Here is a 12,694-nt window from a genome sequence, read left to right on the forward strand (position 1 = left end):
CAGCAGTAGATGTACACATGAAGAGGTCAGTGCTTTGCATAGTGAGGTCTGTACAGCACATCACCGCTACACTTGGCATTGTGTGCATTGTTATTGATGGGTGACTTGCCTCCTTCATACATACTTGGTTCCCATGTCTCCCAAAATTCAGCTATTGTGTCGGTGAGGAGCCATGCCGTTTTGGGAAGGTCCCCTGTCCTGTTCTGTGCTGGTACTGGTGGGGGTGGTCTGGGGGAGGTCCTAGGGGTGGTGGCGGTGGGTGCTGTGGCCTTCTTGGGTGTTGGAGCTGCATGATCAGTAGCACTATGACATGTGTTGGTCTTCAGCTGTGGCTCTGGGTTGACTCCCTTTCTTACTGTAGGTAGTCGTCCTGCTTTATACCAGTAAAAGGCAGATGTTACATTCTTACTGCTAACACAGCTTATCGCCTGTTTTTAGATCGCATCGCAGATTTGGCTAGTCATTGAAAATATCGGGAAGTGGTGTTTTCGTGTTTTTTTTTCAACGGGAACGCCTATTCTGCATATCATTAGCGTTAGTTGTCGCTCTCATTGGTGGCAATGTTTTTGGCGGGAGATATTGCTGGAAAACTTCTGATAAGGGCAGTTTTCACCAGGTTGAGAATGGGATGATAATTATTTTCCCCCTCCTTTTGCCCGTTGTTTGCTCTGTGCTACTGTTTTTCCCCTCTTCGGTGCCATGTTTTTTGCTCTCTGTGCCACTCGTTTTCCCCCTCCTTTGTGCCCATTTTTATTTGCTCTGTGCCACTGTTTTCCCCTCTTCTGTGCCCCGTTTCTTTTTTGCACTGTGCCACTGTTTTTCCCTCTTTTTTTGCCCCATTTTGCTTTCTGTGCCACTCGTTCTCCCCGCCGCTGTGCCCCCTGCGGCCCGCCCCCTGCCCATTCGCTGCTCCCACCTCCCAGCTGCTCCTTTATCCCACCCCCCCATTATATGCTGGATGCTGCACAGTGAGGAGAGCGACCCGTGACCCTCCTGGTAGGTCGCTCCCCCTCCAAGCAGGTCCGCTTGTGTGCCCCTGCTGCCGCTGCTAAAGGACTCGCTGGTTAGTGTGCCCATCCTCCGTTTTCTTTGCTCTCTGTGACACTGTTTTTTTCACCTCCTTTGTGCCCCGTTTTCTTTGCTTTGCTCTGGGACACTGTTTTCCCCTCTTCTGTGCCCTGTTTTTTGCTCTCTGTGCCACTTTTTCCCCCCTCCTTTTGCCCGTTTTTTGCTCTGTGCTCCGTTTTTCCCCTTTTTCGTGCCCCGTTTTTTGCTCTCTGTGCCACTCATTTTCCCCCTCCTTTGTGCCCGTTTTTTGCTCTGTGCTACTGTTTTCGAACTCTTCTGTGCCCCGTTTTTTTGCTCTCTGTGCCACTCGTTTTCCCCCTCCTTTGTGCCCGTTTTTTTTTCTCTGTGCCACTGTTTTTCCCTCTTCTGTGCCCGATTTCTTATTTGCTCTGTGCCACGGTTTTCCCCTCTTCTTTGCCCCATTTTGCTTTTGGGCCATTCTTTCTCCCCGCCACTGTGCCCCCTGGCGCGCCAAAGGCGCCTGGACCGCGCCCAGCGCCAGAACCCCTGGCCCCATGAACGCCACAATGCCAGACTGCAATACCACGCCAGCACCCTCCATGCACTCAACGCTGGCCGAGATCACAGCTGCTTCCAGGCCGCCCCGAAATGCACCATGGATCTTTCTCCTGCCGCACCTGCAGCTTCACCTGCGACAGAGCCACCAAACCACCAAGGACCGAACCCAACCACCTCCACTGCACGCAAACACGCCTTCGAGATCTGGGACCTGCTCGACACCTCCACCCCAGACATTGCCTTCCTGACTGAGACCTGGTGGAACGACTCCTCGGCTCCTGACATCGCCATAGCCGTCCCGGATGGCTACAAGATCAGCCACAGAGACCGCACCAACGGAACTGGAGGAGGAATAGCCATCATCCACAAGTCCAGTCCCAAGGTCTCCACTGACTCAGAAGTCACTCTGAGCACCGCCGAATACCTGCACTTCCGGATCCACACCGAGCCCAACACACCCTCAGAGGAACACTCGTCTACAGACCCCCAGGACCCGGGCCACAGTTCAGCGACTCCATCGCCGACCTCATTAGCAACCACGCACTCGCCTCCACGGACTACATTCTCCTCGGGGACCTGAACTTCCATCTCGAGAACGACAACGATGCCAACTCCACCACCCTGATCGACAACCTCGCCAACCTCCGCCTCAGACAACTCGTCACCTCTCCCACCCACGCCGCCGGCCACACGCTTGATGCCATCTTCTCCACAAGCACCCATGTCTCCTTCGAACGCACCACCAAACTCCACTGGATCACTGCTGCATCCATTTCACCTACAAGAAGCCCTCCATGCACCATGACACCCAACAGCTGCCCCGCCGCTGCTGGAACAAAGTCACCGTAGACCAGCTGGCAACCACCCTCGCCCAGAATCCACCCACCGACCCCACTGACCCAGACACCGCCGTCTGCAACCTCAGACAGTGGATCAACGACTGCGCCAACACCCTCACCCAGCTCAAGAAACCCTCCAACAGCCGTACCAGCAAGAAAGCCACCAGGTTCACCGAAGAACTCCAGCCCTCCAAATGAGTATGCCGGACATTGGAGAAGAAATGGCTCCACAAACGAACACCGGACAGCCACGCAGCCCACAACGACGCCACCCGCAGACATCACCATCTCATCAGATTAGCCAAGAGATCGTCCTTAAAAACCCGCCTGGACAACAACGCACACGACAGCAACAAGCTCTTCAGCATCGTGAAGGAACTCTCCAACCCCAGCAGCAACGACATCCCGCCCTCACAAGAACTGTGTGACTCGCTAGCCGCCTTCTTCCACCGCAAGATCGCTGACATCCACGACAGCTTCAACACACCACGACCACCTCGACAATGTCAGACTCCACTCCCCCTACGAACACCACCCGCATCAACTGCCTGACCTCCTGGACCAACGTCAACAACGACGAAACACGAAAGATCATTAACTCCATCCACTCAGGATCACCGTCAGACCCCTGCCCACACCACATATTCAACAAAGCAGACGCAGCCATTGCACCCCAACTATGGAAAGTAATTAACATCTCCTTCGAGACAGCTACATTACCGGAAAGCTGGAAGCATGCCAAAATCAACGCCCTTCTCAAGAAGCCCAAGGCCGACCCCAAGGACCTCAAGAATTTCCGGACCATATCCTACCCCAGTTCCCGGCGAAGGTTAACGAGAAAATCTTCAACACACAACTGACCTGCCACCTCAAGGACAACGACATCCTAAACCCATCCCAGTCCGGATTTAAAAAAAAACACAGCACCAAGACAGCCCTCATCGCCGCCACAGACGACATTAGGATCCAACTAGACAACGGCGAAACATCAGCCCTCATCCTCCTGGCCCTATCAGCCGCCTTTGACACGGTCTACCACCGCACACTAAAGACACGCCTCCAAGAAGCCGGAATCCAAGAGAAGGCCCTGGACTGGACCACATCCTTCCTCTCCGGCAGAACCCAGAGCGTCCGCCTTCCCCCCTTTCGCTCCGAAGCCACCAACATCATCTGCGGCGTAACCCAGGGCTCAGCCCGACGCTGTTCAATGTCTACATGTCCCCCCTCGCTCACGTTGCCTACCAGCACAACCTCAACATCATCTCCTACGCCGACGACACCCAGCTCATCCTCTCCCTCACCAAGTACCCGCACACTGCCAAAACCAACCTCCACGAGGGAATGAAGGCCATCGCCGAAAGGATGAGAGGCAGCCGACTGAAGCTGAACTCGGACAAAATGGAGGTCCTCATCCTCGGATCCACCCCCTCAGCCTGGGATGACTCCTGGGGGCCGACCACACCGGGAACAGCACCAACACCCACCGGCCACGCACGCAACCTAGGAATCATCCTCGACTCCTCCCTCTCCATGTCAAAGCAGGTCAACGCCGTCTTCTCCTCCTGCTCCAACACCCTCCGCATGCTCCGCAGGATCTACAAGTGGATCACCACCGAAAAACGAAGAACGGTGACACTGACCCTCGTCAGCAGCAGTTTGGACTACGGCATCGCACTGTATGCAGAAATCCCGGCCAAACACCTGCGATGACTGCAACGCATCCAAAAAGCCTCCGCCCGACTGATCCTCAACGTCCCTTGCTGCAGCCACATCACCCCCCACCTCAGAGACCTACACTGGCTCCCCATCGAGGATCACCTTCAAGAAACTCACCTACGCACACAAAGCACTCCACAACACCGGACCAGCCTACCTCAACAGCAGACTCAGCTTCTACACCCCCACCCACCGGCTCCGCTCCGCCAGCCTCGCCCTCGCCGTTGTTCCCCGCATCAGACGAACAACCTCAGGCAGCAGATCCTTCTCCTTCCTCGCCGCCAAAACTTGGAACACCCTCCCTACCCACCTACAACAGACCCAAGACCTGCTCACCTTCAGAAGACTCCTCAAGACCTGGCTCTTCGAGCAGTAGTGGCACCCCCCTCCCCCCAGCGCCTTGAGACCCTCACGGGTAAGTAGCACACTTTATAAGTACAATGATTGATTGATTGATTGATTTTGCTGTGCTAAAGAGCCGATAACTCAGCGATAAGTCCTTGAGAATACGCCCCCTTTTTGTTTCCCGTCCGGATTCGTGCTCCCAGCCCCTTTAAAAAAATATATAATTTTTGGGCCCTGGGGATTTGTGTGGGATCCCCTGAGCAGGCCTAGGGGGTCAGAGAATTTGTACCCTGTCCACTTTTCATCTTTTTTCTTGTCATTCGCATGTAGCTACAACAAAGCATTAATCAACAAAAGGGCTCATTTTAGAGTCACCCTATAACCCAACAGTTGGCACTTATCACCAAGTTATCAGCACTTTGGCACAGCAAAGTGGTGAAAGAATTATTACCCCATTCTCAAGTTGATGCACACTGCCATATTGCCCGCAAGCTGACGGTACCAACACAGCGGACATTAAACATCCTTACGCAGACAAAGCTGCTGGCTGTGCTGCACCTGTTGGCCTCTGGTACCTTCCAACTAACAACTGTAAGAGTCTGTGAAGTCTCACAGCCACCCCTATTAAACTTCCTCACACCTCTTGGATGCATGTCTACAAAAGCAACGTAGGGCCCCTTTATCCGCACCACCCACTCATCCCAATTCGTAGTATTCCTGCACAACCAACCCCAATTTCAGCAGTTGCTTGACGCCTCTGTACTCCAGATCCAAGATTGTAGTCACTGAAATGGGGATGCGCCAGATCATGAAGTATAGTATTCACCAGTAGTGGAAAAACAGTACTTTGTTAGGAAAACATAAATTAACAACACAAAAACATCAAACAATGAGTGAAATTCCCACGGGGAAAATCAACTTGAGGATCAAAATAACTGTAGATTCCCTGAAAATCCCCAAACTCCATATTCAGAAACCTGTTGGATAAATGAAGACAGCGGTCAAGCGTTAGTATGGTTACAAACGTAATATGGTACAATGTATTGTACTTGAATAGACCGGAATGCTTACAGGTATGATCAATCCTGCACAAAAAGACTGTAACAAAAGTTTGTGTGGTCGTAACCTTCGTAGGAAAGAAAAGGAACGTTACAACCACACGATCTTCTGTTACGGTCTCTTTATGCAGGATTTATCACACCTGTAAGCATCAGGGTTTGTTTTAGCTTGATACACCTGTATGTTCACTTCACCCACACTGCGCAGGAACAGCTGGAGACCAAGCAAGGGAACCACTCCATAACAGGCTTCCTGCACTTGGTGGGGGCAACTGACTGCACACATGTACTACTTGTGCCGCCTGCCAACACTGCCCACAATCACCGCAACAGAAACCACACCCATTCCAACAATGTGCAGGCAAAACTGGACCACCGGGGCCTGTACACCAATGTTGTTGAGAACTTCTCAGGCAGTGTGCATGATTCCTACATCTTTTGCAAGCATTCAGACCAGTACTCCACCCAGCGATGACTGCCCGACCCTGTGCACCCAGAACTTAATGCTCACCTGCCGCCACCGACGTGTGTCCAAGAGGGCCCACCACTTGCCAGAGCAACCTCCTCAGCCATCGCTGGCTTCCGGGGCATCCTGCTGCACCACGCACCAGTCTTGTCTGTACAGCCAGCTGCCTTTGGCGTACACGTGGGCCAGCCAAGCCTCCATTTCAAATTGGATTGCCAGGATGATGTATCAAGGCCTATGCATCATTGCAGGCTGCACACCCGCTCAGCTCTGGTGGCACTAACTCAGTGCAGCTCAAGTCATCGCCATGTGGTGGGAGGCTCGTGTCAGACAAAGTACCTCAGCTGCCACCAACATAATAAGCACACTGATACATCCAGCTAGAGAGTGGAAATGGTGTCAAGCACGTAAACCCGGCCCTTTTTATTGTCAGGGTCACATATCCTGTGATGACTGTGCTGCATGGGTGTGGTATGGGTTTAAACCAGCCATGAGGGAGTGGCTGTGGCATGTTGACAACTACACCTGTGATCAGCAGATCACTACAGGGAAGACCTGGGACATGTAGCATTGTAGTTCCTTCCATGGAAGCGTAAGCGGAGTGGGCTGGCTGAAACATGCATCCTTCTCAACTTTACAAATATGGCGGTTTAAATCCGTACACCCACTCAAATAGGTGCACGATGGGTCGCGGCTCTACTTTTTTCTAAAAACAAAATATATATATATATATATATATATATTATTTAAGGAAACAGGAGACATTATATTATTGTAATATGACTGAAAAAACATGGGTTTAATGAACATTATAATTTGAAATTAACATTTAAAATACCTTTGAAATTTACTGAAAAAACCATAGGTTTCAGGCACGTTATAGTTAGAAATAAGCATTTAAAAAAAACCTTAGAGATTCACTGAAAAAGCCATAGGTTTAAGGGACGTTATAGTTAGTTGGACATTTCTCTTGTACAAAACCATTTAGAAATTCCCCTGTTATAGTTAGTTCACCTAACTATAACTCGCACCCCCGCAATGCACTGCTGATGACATCACATATTACATCATTCATGACATGGTCAGTGACATCACTGATGACATCTCAAATGACATCACTGATTGCAAATCTTCGATCATATTCAAGAAATGAATCATGTCTCTCAGGTGTGCCTGTAGAGCAGTTACAAAAGTTTGCATAAAAATCTATATATTTTGATATAATTTCTAGATTTGAGCCGCAGGGTGTAACCTTCAACAGGCATGCTGCCTGCTACCAACATCACAAGGACGTCCTTTTAAAGAATAACTCTGAAATTGAGTGAGTTGTAGTTTTATGGTTGCGGTTGAATATAATAACTTTCCATGTGTGTATAATTTTGGCTGAATATAACAACTTTCCATTTGCATACAGGAATTATTGGATGTTATAAGGACTTTATTTTCCCGTTGAAACAGGGCGCTGTTGAATATGGGGTCTTCTAAATGCGGAGTATAGAGCTGCATCATGATACTGGTAATCGCAACTTCTACTTCCAATATGGCGTGGACAGTGAGGCGATTGCCGTTGGACATTTAGAGATACCGGATACTGTAGTTTTTTAAAATCCTCGGAACAAGGCGTGGGTGAAGCCATATTGGTAAATTGTTATTTGAGATCTACCTATTACCAACATCACTTTATTTCACATGCAGAAATCGACAATAGATGTACAAGGATTCATAACAAATTATAAGGATTTTCCTCTCTCTTTCGAGAACAGTGTTGCTGTTTATGGGGTGACTTAGAAGTGGAGTACAGAACTATATTGTAATACTGGTGGTATTAACTATTATTTCCATTATGGCGCTGACAGTGACGCGTTTTTTGTATTGTAGTAATGGTAGCCACAATGCCTACTTCCAATATGGCGCTGAAGGTGACATGATTTCTGTTAAACATTCGGACAGACCAGCTATAAGCTGGACATGTCTTGCTACATAGGCGCAATTATATGGGTATATAAGGATCGCTAAAATTTGACACAAATCACGCATTTGATGTCGGACGTTGCATGGTGTAATTCAATGGCTCGCTTATCAAGGTATGTGTCAACTTGGAGATGTGGAGGGGTTATGCTGATTTGGTTATGGGTGATTTAACGAAGGTTGTTTCAAATAAGTTTGTGTGGCCCGCTATATATTATTCCTGATCAAGTTAAATATGTGTTGGGTTAGAAATGAAGATAAATGTGTTCACCTACTTTCTGTGAGCGAGTCCAGGCAGTTTCTCAGACAAACTAATGGACCCATAATCCCTTGTGATATACACTATGTGAATAGAGAATGGAATTGCCTTTATGGGTTGAGCGTACAGGTACATATGTACTCCCTCTTCTGTGCGATTGAAAGTTGGACCCATGATACATTGCGATATGTGTCTTGGGCGACCCATGGGTTCATTGGTAAATATGATATAACTTGTGTTTGGGTGAGAGCAAACTGTGAATATTAATAAAAATCTTACTTTTTGAATTAGGAGATTGTTTTACGATTAGCGTAGTGAAGTCCATTTGTTTTATGTTTATTACTGTAGGTGGTGCAATTCGACGTGATTTAATAACAATTAGGGGTACCATCCCACTGATACTACTTTGGTGCATTCAATCCTATTATTATGCTGAATGGATCGTGTTATTTGGTAAGCTTATTTTTAGACTCAATTTGAGTCATGTATGAAATGTTTAGTTCCTCTCGCCGAATTTAAGAATACTGTTGGATTATGAAATTTGATCATAAATTCCAGAAAGTCAACAGTGCTTTAAGTAATGTTGAGAGGCACTCAATTGAACAACTCATATCAAATTTCATAATCCAACAGTATTCTTAAATTCGGCGAGAGGAACTGAACATTTCATAAAGCTTATTTTTGGGCTCATTATGAGCTATACTTGAGACGTCTAACTAAAGCCCCCCTCACCTATCTTTAAATGCATTGCTGGTTAATGAATGATAATCTGATATGTATAATTAATTTTCTCTCATCTATATATATATATTTTTTAGCATTGTAAGCTTATGAATTTGATAATATGTATATTAAACTATCTAATTATATTTTATTCTTTTTTAGAGCTTCCTTCTTTTGATCAACATTGACATTATCAAAACAGGATTGTAAGCGACCCTTGCAGTTATAAGTTAGGCAAACTCTTAAAGGTGAGAACTATAATTTGTCTGTATTTTTCCTTTGCCCTCTTTCTGTTGCTCCTTTGTGCTGTACAATTTCCAAACAATATTAATTTAATCTTTGGCTTATGTTCCGTCCTGGTCAGATAATCAGTCTCTGTGCACAGTAATCAACACTATACAACTAAGATTCAATCTATAAAATGAGGTAATAACTATAAGTGTGATATTCAAGACAGGGAATATTACTAAGTGGTGAAATAATGTTTGTTTTAATGTCCCCATATCCTAAATGTGTAATAGCCTATATGCAAATAATCTCAAACTAAGTGTTTAAATATGCGGTTTGTTTGTGATATTATTAAGTTTTGTTTGTGATAATTTTCATGTATTGATTTTTTGTAATTATGTTGTTCTTTGTTGATGTGTATGACATTGTAATGGATTGTATATATGTAGTCTGTCAAAGTGTTATGGTTTTGTATGTCTTATATATATGTTTTGTGTTACTTTATCTGAAGCCCTGAAGAAGTTCTCCTGTCAGTTTGCCAATTGGAATGAAACACGTTGACTGCTTCTTTTTATAGAAATGCATAACTTAAAATGATAATAAAGGATTAAAAGAAACTGTAAAAAGACTCAAAGGATCTCTGTTCACGTGCACTGCTCTTTGAAAAGTATACATTTGGAATCTGTGTACAGTGGCACTAAAGAGCAACAGGTGCTGAGAAGTGGTCACAAACCTAGCTGACAGTATCAGTGAGGTGCTTATGCTCGATAAGTCCGTTGCTCATTTTTATTTTTGAAATTGACTATTTTGAAAGAATGCAGCAAAAACCTGACAGGGAGTTTCTAGATAATTTATTCCAGAAATAGGTAAATCACTACCAAATATTACTGGCAGCCAATTTATTTTGAAAAGTACTTAAGAGAACTTAACAGAAACTAGACTATCTATCTGTACATTTAGAACTGTTGCCCTTGAATAACACAAACAAGGTTATACAAAGCTTTCAATGGAACCAACAATGTAGTGAATACTATTGTTCTCTTTCTTACTCTTGTGTAATTAAGAATTTTTTTTTTTTCAGCCCATGTAAGAAAAAATATTTGCATCATGATAAGAATTAAGAACACCTAAGATACAACCTTTTTTATAAATCATTTTGCCTGTGCCGTTTGTTTTTCTTACTCCATTTGGTGTGCATGACGGAATGGTTCCGTCATGCGAAACATGATCATGTGCAGAGGACAGAACCATTCTGTGCTCTGCACATGAGCACCAAATCCCTCTGCTGTGAACAGCAGAAGGATTTCCTTTTTTGTTTTTAGCCTCAGGAGCTGGGGAAGAGTTTCCCCATCATCACAAGGCATTTATTTGTCAATATAATGAAAACTGCGTGCATGGTGCAGTGACATCATTACATTGAAAATGAAAGTGAAATCGGCTCATTTCACTTTCACTGCCTATGTACTCGCTGGGCTATCTCAGCCCCCAAAAGCATGTAGGCAGGCGGGAGAGGACCAGCAAGTAGGGACATCGTGTCTATGAGCTCGAGTCTGATTAGCTATATTCCTCATTTGCTCTCGTAACCTTTCCAGAGAAACAAATGAGCTAGCACCCCAGAACACAACACTCTCGACCCTCTCAGGGATCACGGTAACAGGGCATTTGTCCACAGTACGATAAACAAGAGACAGAAAGGAAGTTTATAATTTTTATTTAAACTATCATACTCTAAGGTGCAGTATTTGCGTAACAATTAGAAATCAAATGAATACCACAAATATCCTGTCATGTTAGTAGACAGACTAGCCTTAACTCCCCCCTTCTACTGAAGCTAAAAGATTATGTGTTTTAGATCTCTGGGATTAGTGGTGGACCTCGTACCTTAGCATAAATAGGTGGTTGTTCTACATCTCAGGTGATGCAGCACTCTCACCTCAGGAGCTTCGCTACGTGTGTGCTTTTATCAGAACACTTGTCCTCAGTTGTACGACAAGACGTGTGCTCAAAAACAGTAGCTGCTTTCTCTTGTTATGTCTAGGTGCTAGTGTCTGACCAGAGAGAATAACATGGGGCATTGTTGTTTAACCTTGTCTAGTGTGTGTAGAATAAATCCCAGGAAAGGTACAAAACACTAAATCATGTGCAGGTTCTATGTGAAAATAAAATGTGGCACAATAACAAGTGTACTATGTAATGACATTTGCAAAATAATACCAGCTTATAAAGTGCACAATCAGGCTCACGTAGGAGAAACGACAATGGGCCATGCAAAAAAACACACAACGCCTCCTACAGACCCTAGGGTTTAATTTTTGTGGTTTATGTATGAAATAGGGGAGTCAACCCTTGCTGGTCTTAAAATCCCCTCTGACCCTCCTGTATGATAGCAGCTTACTCAGTACTCCTACTGCATGATGTTGGAATTCAACTTGGGGGTCTCAGAGTCCAGACCTGGGGTGGGCTGACTGGTGGTAATTGTTAGCTGGTGGGCGGATCCTCTGGAGACAGTGCAATGCTGTTGGTCCATCCTGTGACTAGGGATGGTGTCCGAATGGAGTACAGGATTTCCTGGAGGGTGTTGTGGTCAAGGATTGGCAGGCAGTCATCGTCAGCAGGATCCTCATCCGGGACAGACAGCAGCTTAGGAGTTGTTGGTACATCCTCTGCTATGAAATAAATATATGTTGTTGTTAATCTATGTTAGATGGTGACATGAGTAATGTGGTTGACATTCCGACTTCATCCAAAATCACTTTCAGGTAAACATTGATGCTTAGAACATCTTTTCCTCATAGGTTAACAGGCCAAGTTGTGTATTTTCCCTTCAGATGGCAGTATTTCAACATTGCTCACACAGCCACTGTGTGACAAGGCTATCATGTCATGTCAGGACACATGTTACAACACAGTTACCCCTGCCAATGCTACAAGTGTGATATGAGGTACAGTGCACCATCACCTTAGTGATTAGCTTTGTTTTTCACGATGCCTATACTGATTGGGATTTCACGCCTTGACCTCACTACTGTGCACATTGCACCGACTGCCTCATTTACTACTCTTCGGCATAGGAACCTATGGAATATATAATACCTATGACCAAATTGTGATAATCCTCGGAAAACTACTAAACTGATATATATCTCGTACATTCACTTACTAAACTGGCTACCAAACGAGCTATCAGCAACCAGTAGACTCAGTAGTAGGTGTAGTAAGTTGAACACTTGCTGGCGTGAGCTGTGAGCTGTGAGCTGTATACTTGCTTAGGGTATATATTTGCTCATACGGCTGTACAAGTTCATATAAGGTGCTATCGGTTGGTGTCTTGCAAGGGGTATATTGTTATTTAAATTGAAATTGAACTTGTGAAAACTTGTGAACCTGTGAACACCTTAATAAACTAAAACAATGCGTTCAGGAAAGGAAAGGCCAATCGGTCCTCCAGCACGAAGATCACATAAATCTAAAGCACCAAACATATTAAAAAAAGCTAAAGCACAAC

Source organism: Lissotriton helveticus, chromosome 9 (genome assembly GCF_964261635.1).
Source record: "Lissotriton helveticus chromosome 9, aLisHel1.1, whole genome shotgun sequence".
Taxonomy (NCBI): Eukaryota; Metazoa; Chordata; class Amphibia; order Caudata; family Salamandridae; genus Lissotriton; species Lissotriton helveticus.